Source organism: Columba livia, chromosome 13 (genome assembly GCF_036013475.1).
Source record: "Columba livia isolate bColLiv1 breed racing homer chromosome 13, bColLiv1.pat.W.v2, whole genome shotgun sequence".
Taxonomy (NCBI): domain Eukaryota; kingdom Metazoa; phylum Chordata; class Aves; order Columbiformes; family Columbidae; genus Columba; species Columba livia.
The window spans coordinates 9745244-9753912 of record NC_088614.1 but is presented as its reverse complement, the minus strand read 5'-3'; the positions used below and the strand labels follow the sequence as shown (position 1 = coordinate 9753912).

General features: G+C 44.5%; 1 protein-coding gene across 3 annotated transcripts in view; it reads left to right on the top strand.

Moving 5' to 3' along the window:
• The window catches only part of CMIP (c-Maf inducing protein), a 131634-nt gene that overhangs the window by 44843 nt on the left and 78122 nt on the right, over positions 1-8669 (top strand). The window lies entirely within an intron of this gene.

Here is an 8669-nt window from a genome sequence, read left to right as displayed (position 1 = left end):
GTAAGTAGGAGAGAAAATTGCTTGCTCTGAGATCTAATCTAATATTCTTGGTGTAAATATTCTTGTACTCTTGCTTCCTTCATTGTTTTGCTCACAGCTGCCGTCCTCTGCAAAGGGAGTGCTGGAGCATGAAGGGAGGCGGGAGGAGGGGGAATTCTCCCATGCTGGGTGCAAATGTACCATCGTTGTTCATGTTCATTTTTGGTTCGGTTGTGGGTGCAAATCTTGTAACTCTTCATATCTGTTCTGGGCATTTTCATCCAAGGATGTGACAAAACTTTAATGAATAGCTCCTTTTACAGTTAAGCTTTAATAGCCTGGTTTAATTGAGGGGAAACAGATATGCTGGAAGATAAGCTCGAAAGCGACTGGCTGCTTGGGTGACTCCAGTTTTGGGTGACTGGGTTAAGATACTTATGAGCCATTTTGAGAGGAGCTACATACCGTCTTCTAAGCCTGATTGTGATGGGGATTTCAGGAGTCTGTATCCTAGATCCTGAAATGAGCACGGATATCTAGTCACCAAGAATGAATGGGAAATTCCAAAAATGTTTAATTGCAAGAAACTTGGTCATATCTCAAGTATTTGATAGATCAGAAAGTGGAACACAGCTCTGTGCATTAGATACAAATGAGTCTTTCTGCTTTCTGTTTGAGTTTTTAATCTTTGTTTTAGAAGGCTGTATGAACAAGGTAATCAATTTAACCAGCCATTCACCCTGAGTTATTTTCTTTATTCTTCATATGCATACACACTCTACTTCCCTTTTACCCCACTTTTCTTCTTTTACAGGCAAATGGTACTTTTTCTCACCAAAGTTAATTCAGGAGTTGTGGTGGGGTTTTGGTTAATTGCAGGAAACCCTGATGTGGGTCTCTCTTGCTCTGCTTACTTAGGGCAGTGCTGACCTTCAGGGTGATATCTCTCCTCTTGACACTGACCTCTTAGAATGATAGCAGTTCATGATACAAGCATCCCAAAAATGTAGAGCTAGGTGTAAAAGTGTATTTTGAGGGAAAAGAGTAATTTCTTAGGATTCAGTGGGATTTAGCAGTTAACCTGTGAACCTCTGCTCCATGTACACCATGGTGCCTGTTTTTCTAGGTGAGGTGGTGAAGACCTCTTCTTGGTGAGTCTTCCTTTAGGTTTCTATTTATTTATTTTATTTATCTCCACTGCGGTGCTCCTGCCTGTGGGTACTTTGTACTTTTAAAAACTGAAGCAAACACGCCGTGTTAGCTACAGTAGATAAAACAACGGTGTAAATATACAGTGACCACACTTTGGAGGCTCTTTGTTGGAACAGCCGCGTTTATGAATGATTCCTGTGTTCCTCAGCAACCAGCTCTTGCGTGGGAGGTCTGTGTGTTGGTTCTGCTTGCAAGCCCACTTCTGCCTTCCTGGCCACCAGTGGAGGAGGACAAGTCTCTACCCTTTGTTTTTTGGCTCCTCTCCTTTCTCAGATTAAAAAAGATATCTCCAGGATAGACTGTTGGTGGCCGATCTTTCTTTGTAGATCGGAGTTGGACGGTGGGGAAGCACCCCATCCCTGTGGTGTTCACCATCGAATCTGGTAGTTCAGACGTGCATAGTTGGTTCCTTGCTGTAGCTGTAGGCTCAGATGATGGTCTTTCCCAGTTTTGTAGTTTAGCTTTCCATACTAGTCTTTTTGGTATAGAAGTAAAGGTCTAGCAGAGACAGGAGTCCTGGGCGTGGGCTCTGCTGTGAGGATTTGTATGAACACAGGAATGCCTTTTTGTTGTATCATTTTCCTTGAATTAAAATCAATGTTTATGGCATCAGGTAGCTTTCTTAAGTAACTTATCAAGATGTGACTGGGGTATGTCTCCGAACTGGCTAGGTTGGCCAGTCACTGGCATAAACGTCAGCAGATTGGTGTGTCCCTCACTTCGTCCTGCCCCAAGTCAGAAGGAGACATGAAGGGCGAGCGCTCGTTTGGCTGCACATGGAGCATGGTACCAGCTTCATTGCCCGCTGGCTCTGGAGCGCGTTGTGGTGGGCTGACCGCAGGCTCTGGCTCCTGTGGAACAGCGGGGACATCTCCTTGTTCCAGCTCACTGGAGCAGCTGGGCTCTCGGCCTGCAGCCTGCCGCCTTTTCATCTCCTCCGCGAGGAATGTATAAACGCACCGCAGTCACACACACCATAATGTGCTGGTTACCCATGTTTGCAAGAGCTGCAGATTTTTTGTTGTTGTTTCTTGTATAAATACTAACAGATGTAACCAGTGGACTCTACGAAAGATCAGCATGACGAAGGGAGCATTTGCGTTTGAAGCCCATCTAAATATATCAGCACAAATAAACATTTTAACAAGAGGCAGGCCATAAACAGCATTGGGAGAGTGCTCTGTCTTTGAAAGACTCCGCTTCTTTATTTTCCCTATTTTGTTCTCTGACAGATGCCAAATGTACAAAAGGAGACTTGCAATGGTGGTTTGTGCAGCTGGTATATACGACTGCGTCTCTAGCAGGTTATTTTTCATTTCCCCAGTGCCAGCCCTTTGAGGAAAGCCTGGTTGTGCCACCTTCGTTTTAGTTTAATGTTCTTTAGAGATTAATGGTGTTGAAACAGGGAGAAGAAAAGAGGGAAGCACGGACTTAGACAGTTATAGAACTTTTTGTGGAACAGTAGTTACAAAGGATGTGATTCAATTACCTGTACATAAGAGCTTGGGGCCATTTATATACCTAAATATGCATAGGACATACACAAGCTGGCAGATGTGATGACCTGCAGTAGCCCTGGGCCCTTCTGCAGAGGCCAATGGATCTTGCTGTGTCCCAAATGGTACCAGACATCTGGGCTGTTGGGGAAAAAACCTTTGGGAAAAGTTTTTGTGGCATTGTGGGCACCTGTGGGGCAAGGCGTCCTTTCTTAGCCACCTAACTGATTTGCCGTGTAAGAAAAAAATGATGGTTTTGTGCCTCAATTCTCCTATCAAAAAAGCAGAGGTGATACCATAACTCCTCAGAGTTGCTACCAGGAAAGTTGTGTGGATCAGAAGTGAGACCTTTCTCTCTTTGTTCCGAGTTTCTGCATTCTCTGTCCTTCCAGTGGGGGGAAATCAGGTTTGCTCTGATTGTTTAAAGTGGTTGGCAGGATTTGCACCTTATTGTAAATGATAAAATAAATTCCCTTGTGGTTATGTTGCTTCTTTTTACTTAAATGGTCTTCTGCTGCCATTTAACCAATAAATTCCAGTAACAGCTGACATATTTGAGATACAGGAGGAAAAAAAAAAAACATTTAGGGCTCCATCAGAGACTTCTACATAGGCTTTTCATTTTGTGTGTATAATCTTGATGCGCCTGGAGATCATCCAAACTGGCATTAACCCTTTGGGTAGTAGGGAAGATTATGCAGTTATCTGTGTCCTTTTTCCTACATTTCACTGTATTGCTAGCCTAAAGAATGTCCTTATCTATGGTTTCGTCTGTATAACAGACAGGAAAAAGAGAAAAAGAGCTCTGGATAACTGTTGCTTCACAGTTTTGTGGTGGTTTTCCCCCTCTGCCCCCATACAGTAAATTCAGCCCACTGAAACGAATAACTTCTAGGGAGATCACTGAGATTTCCATACTCCCTTTGTGTTTTAAATTGTCTAGAAACACAGTTTGCACCATGCTGCCAGTGCTAAGACCAGATTTAAAAAAAAAGAAAGATAGTGACACTGGTCTCTACTCCGTTTGTTATGTCTTGTCCTTCTGCGATGTGGGGAGCCGGGAAGGAGGAGCAGATGGGGGTGACCATCACTTTTCCAGAGGTGTCGGTGAAGCACCAGTTGCTTCTGCAAGTGACTGTGTTTCTTGGTCACTCACTGAGCAGAAGCTGCTGGTCCCATCCAGGAAGCACCCGGAGCCTTTTATGAACATGCCCCGTGCAAAGGTGTGTAATGAGAGGAGGCCAAGCGTGAGCTGAATGAAACATCAGGCCTCCCTGGCCACGCATCGCGTCCTTCTTCCAGGAACTGAGGCTGCCTCGTCATCCGCACCCTCCTCACACGGTGAAAAAGCCCTGGGCTTGGGTTTCCACTTCAAAGGCGGTGTTGGCTGCCGTCTTGGAGATGGAGCCTGATAATTTTGGTTATGAGTGGCTGGTATGTTCCTCCGGCTGGAATTACTGCTGGGGAAGGCGCTTTGCAGGGTGATGTCATCTGCGTGTAGTGAGGGCAGAGAGCTGGAAAAAAAAAAACCAAACCAAAAAAACGTTTCTTGGCGGTGCTCTGCCCTTGTGGTGAGACCACCTCGAAGAGATCCCGTGCCAGTCATCGCTGGGCTTCTCCACAGACGCTCTTTGAAAAGGTGCCAGCTGCTGCCAATGCTGACGGTGGTTTTTGTGCTGTGTCTACCAGTAATTGAACTTGTGGGATTTGGTTCTATAAGAAGAGAAAAGAAGAAATGTGTATGTTGCCTTACCACTGCGTGCCGATGTAAAGCCAATAGCTTGCATACGCCTTTCAAAAGAAACCATTTGGGCCAGTCTGACTGGTACACGCAGCCGTATTTTTAGATTTATGGTGAGGTAGCACTAGAAGAAACCGACAGCTTGGGATTTGGGTTTTGGGTGTTGTATGCAGTGGCTTGTGCAATAGTACAGCTACTCAGAGGATCTCTTCAAGTGTAATGTGCTTGCTCATTCAGTGGTCAGAGCACAGGAAGTTTGTGTTGGTGTGTGTGTGGTGGTGGTGTTGTTTTTTCTTTTTTTTTTTAAATAGGTTTTGGTAAAGTAATAGATAGGTCATAGGAAATGACGCAGCTGCGAGCTAATCCCAAGATTTGTCCTCTGCTTTCGTCTAAACTGCAGCATTTACTTTAAAAAGTTGTTATGCAACTATACAAACCAAAGTTCAAATGTACGTCTTACATTTTGGAATCAAACCCACCCTGTCTTATTTTGAACCTTTTGAGAAAAGTGACCTAGAGTTTTAATTATACTTTCCAGCCATGTAAATTGCAGAGATAATTGTATACATCAGCACTGTCTGACCTAGTTCTGCTACCCTGCCTTTCATCTGTGGATCTCCAAGTGCCTTACAAAGAAAATTTGTTCATATGAGAAGATGGGGAACCTAGGGCACAGAGATGCAAAGCAAATATCCAGCCTCACAGTGGCTGAACCCCAAGGGGAAGCAGGTTCTTTGGAGTCCCAGCAGATTAAGGGCCATTACTCTTTGTACAAGTGCCCACTGTTACTACCTCCAAAGCCTTGTGCTACATGTTGTATACCTGCAAGCCCATCTTTTTCTAGGTTTGTCTTGCATTTCTTCTCCTAACTGAATGAAAGTTGTATGTAATTTCCTTCTAAGCCTCTCAGATTTTGTTACAGTTTGTGGTTTTGGAGATTGCTGTTGTTGCATGTAAGTTAGGTGTGTATTTTCTGTTGGGCTTTATGTTTCCTTTGATGCCTGTGATGCCTCCCGTTTTCTCTAGAGTTGGCAGCAGGGTAGTAGGGGAGCAAAGAGAGTCGAGTTGCATTTAATTTTCTGCAGCAGTAGCTTCTTTCTGTTGCCTTTTTTCAGAAAGTGGCTGGTGAAATTGTGGTTTCACTGACATTCAGATATGTGACGTAGGTAGATGATCCCACATAGGGTTAGCCGAGGCTTTGCTTGTCGAAATGGAGAGTGGCTTTTAGCTGCAATGCTGTTTTGCAGTGCATAAACTGATCTTTTTCTGAAACTGAAATCAAAAGGGGACTTTCTGATAGGGATCAGTGGCAGTTGCACGTTGCCCTGAAATGTGTCTGTTTTAGTCCTGATGAAAGATGTTTGTTTATCTGCTTCCAGAATCAAATCTTTCTGTTTATCTACAGAGCTGGAGTATCAACAACACAGCCTCCCACTACTACACATCCCATCCTTGCTCACTGGGCACAGCGTGCAAGGTCACAGATGCTTTAACATTCCTGACCCAGTTTTTGCTTTGGCCTTAGTTGTGACTTTACTCATTGCTGACAGTCCATGCCAAGCACAGTTGTGCTAGACAGTGGTTATTCCCAGTCCGTTGCCACAGAGGCAAATTTGCCATGGCTTTGTGTTTGCTGTGTTCTAAGATTTTAGCACAAAGACATTAAGTGGGATAGACAAAGCGATTTTGAGGCTGAATGACGTTGCTTTCCTTCTGTTCATTGATAGCCAGCTGTCACTTTGCAAAGCCCTGTATTGCATTCCTAACAAGAGCTTCTAGATCAAGAGCAGGAATGCGAACGATGTCCCCTGTCCTAGGCGGTATGTTTCTCCTTTATTTCTGCACCACTTTATGTAATTCGCAGTGAAATGCCCTTGGTGCCCTCACTGCGTGAGGTGCCCATAGTCAGTACTGTTGCTGATTGGGATGTGCATCCTCTGTGGTGTGAGGATGTAGCAGCCTGTGCTTCATCAAAAGCTGACATCAGTACAATGTATGGACTGGTTGCCATTGAATTAAATGAGCTATTAACACTGAACTTGTTTGTGTTTAAGTCTGCTTGGTCAAAACGAGGTTCTGTTTGCTGGTAGTAAGCGGTCTACAGGAATACTAGCAGTAGTAATGTGCTGGGGTCGGGGGTGAGCTGGCTGCCCTATATGGAGGATATTGCTGATATCTGCACTTTAATACCCACACTGTGATCTGACAGCGTGCCACTCTTCTGCAGGGCTGATCCCAGCAGCCCTTGTAGTTTAAGAAAATGTTCTCTTTGCTGGCAAGTGGACAGTTTTGGTCGAGAAACTTATGGTTCGCTGTTCCTGTAAGGATGTGGAACATGCAGGACGGGTGGTCGCTTTGTAAAAATGGCACGTAGTGTAAGCTTGTACGATGCCACATTACGAGTGGCACTGTCCTTACTTTTGCCAAGTTAATTTAGATAGTTTAAAAAACCAAACTCAGCTCAGCTGTTGCGTGCTACTTTGTGGTGAGGCATCTTATGTGTGAAATGATTTTATTCTGACAGATTCTTCAAGTTTGGAGCTGTGCCTTTTTCACTGTTTCATACAAAATAAAGACAAAGCAGCTATCTCTCTGTGGCAGCAGATGGGTTTGGGTCATTTATTTTTTGTATTTGACATACTCGGTTTCCTTTGGCTGAGAATAAAAGTTGATCTTTGAAAAGGGAAGGCAGATCCTGTGTCTGAGGTTTTTTAAAATGAGCTAAGCAAGAAAGTCATCACAGGCCTGGCCTAAAGGAAGGTGTTGTATGAAACCTAGAAACCCTCAAGATTCTTAAAGGTCAAAGCAACCTGTTAAGATCAGCAGAGTAGATTGCTGGAAGCCAGGGGAAAGCTGCCAGAAATGCAGTAACGTGCTGGTCAAACTTAGCAGCTGATCAGCTCTTCTCGTTTGTCACACAATTAAGAAGCTTCTGATTTTTCAGGTTTGGTTGTTTGAAAGGTCTGCTCTCCCCAGGGCCGTGTTTAGCTGCAGATGTTTGTGAGATTACAGCAGCACTCTCAGTGCGTTCACTGGCGTTGTGCTTGCTGGACTAACCCTGGCTGAGCCCTGCTCAGGCAGCACAGCTCCCTGCACGCAAGCTCAGCCTTTATCTTATTTGCATGACTGGCCAAAGACCAGGCTGCTTTTAACACCAAACCTGAAACCGGGGGCTTGCTCTCTGCAGATATTTCTCTGCTTTCTCGGGAATAAGGAGCGGAAAGTCCAGTTGCTGACGTCTTTCGGCTTCTGCTGAAGCAATTAGGGAGCGCGGGCTGCAGGGTTCGGCTCTGGCCTCGCTGCTCCGGGAAGGATACAGGAGGGAGGGAGCTCCTCGATTGACAGCGGTTTCATAATCTTTGGTGGGAAGGCAGATGGCGTCACTGCGAAGAAACATCTTCACAAGCCACACATCACACTGCTGATATGGAGCAGTAAATACAAAGTCTCCCTCCACCATCGGCCACTTTGTTGATGCGAGGAACCGATATTGCTGGAATGGGGAGGGTTGGCGGGCGTGTAAAATGTACGGGGCTTTTCCCCAGACGGGGACTTGCCCCTGGGGGTGGGTGCTGGACTGGGTTCTGGGTGTCGTGGAGGCCATTTGTGCTGCTCTGGGGTGGTACCTGGTGGCCGAGGGAGTCAGAACCATCCCAAAGGGGACACAAGAGGTCTCTCATCCCAAACCAAATTGTCAACCTTGCAGACTTTGTCTGATATTAGTGAAAAAAATCCACGTTGCCTCCAGGAGGAGATGGATTGCAGCCACATGTAGAAATTATCTTTTTTTTTTTCTCTTCAACATAAGCATTTGTGAAAAAGTGGTTCTTTTTTGTGTTACCTATTGTTCGCCAAAGCTTTTTTCTTTGCAATTCAGAGTCTCAAAAACAGAATATATGTGTCATCAGAGCTGACTATCCAAAAACCAGCATTATCCTACCTGCTGTCATTGCTTTTGTGGAACACACCGCAAAAAGTTGAGGAATGATGTGAATGAGTTAGCGAATCGAAGTGGAAAAGACAAAATACTACTCCTAAGAATGATTGGTGTCGGTTGTAAAAAAAAAAAAAATAAAAAAATAAAAAAATTCATTTTTCCCTCCTGGTGAAAAAGAGAAATAGAGGTCAGAATTCAGAGAAAAAAGCTTTTATTTAACAAAAATAAAACTACTGTTTAAGTATTAGTTTTAAATGGGAAGCAAAGCATGAAACCACAGGCCATTTGTGTGTGCGCAGCATTG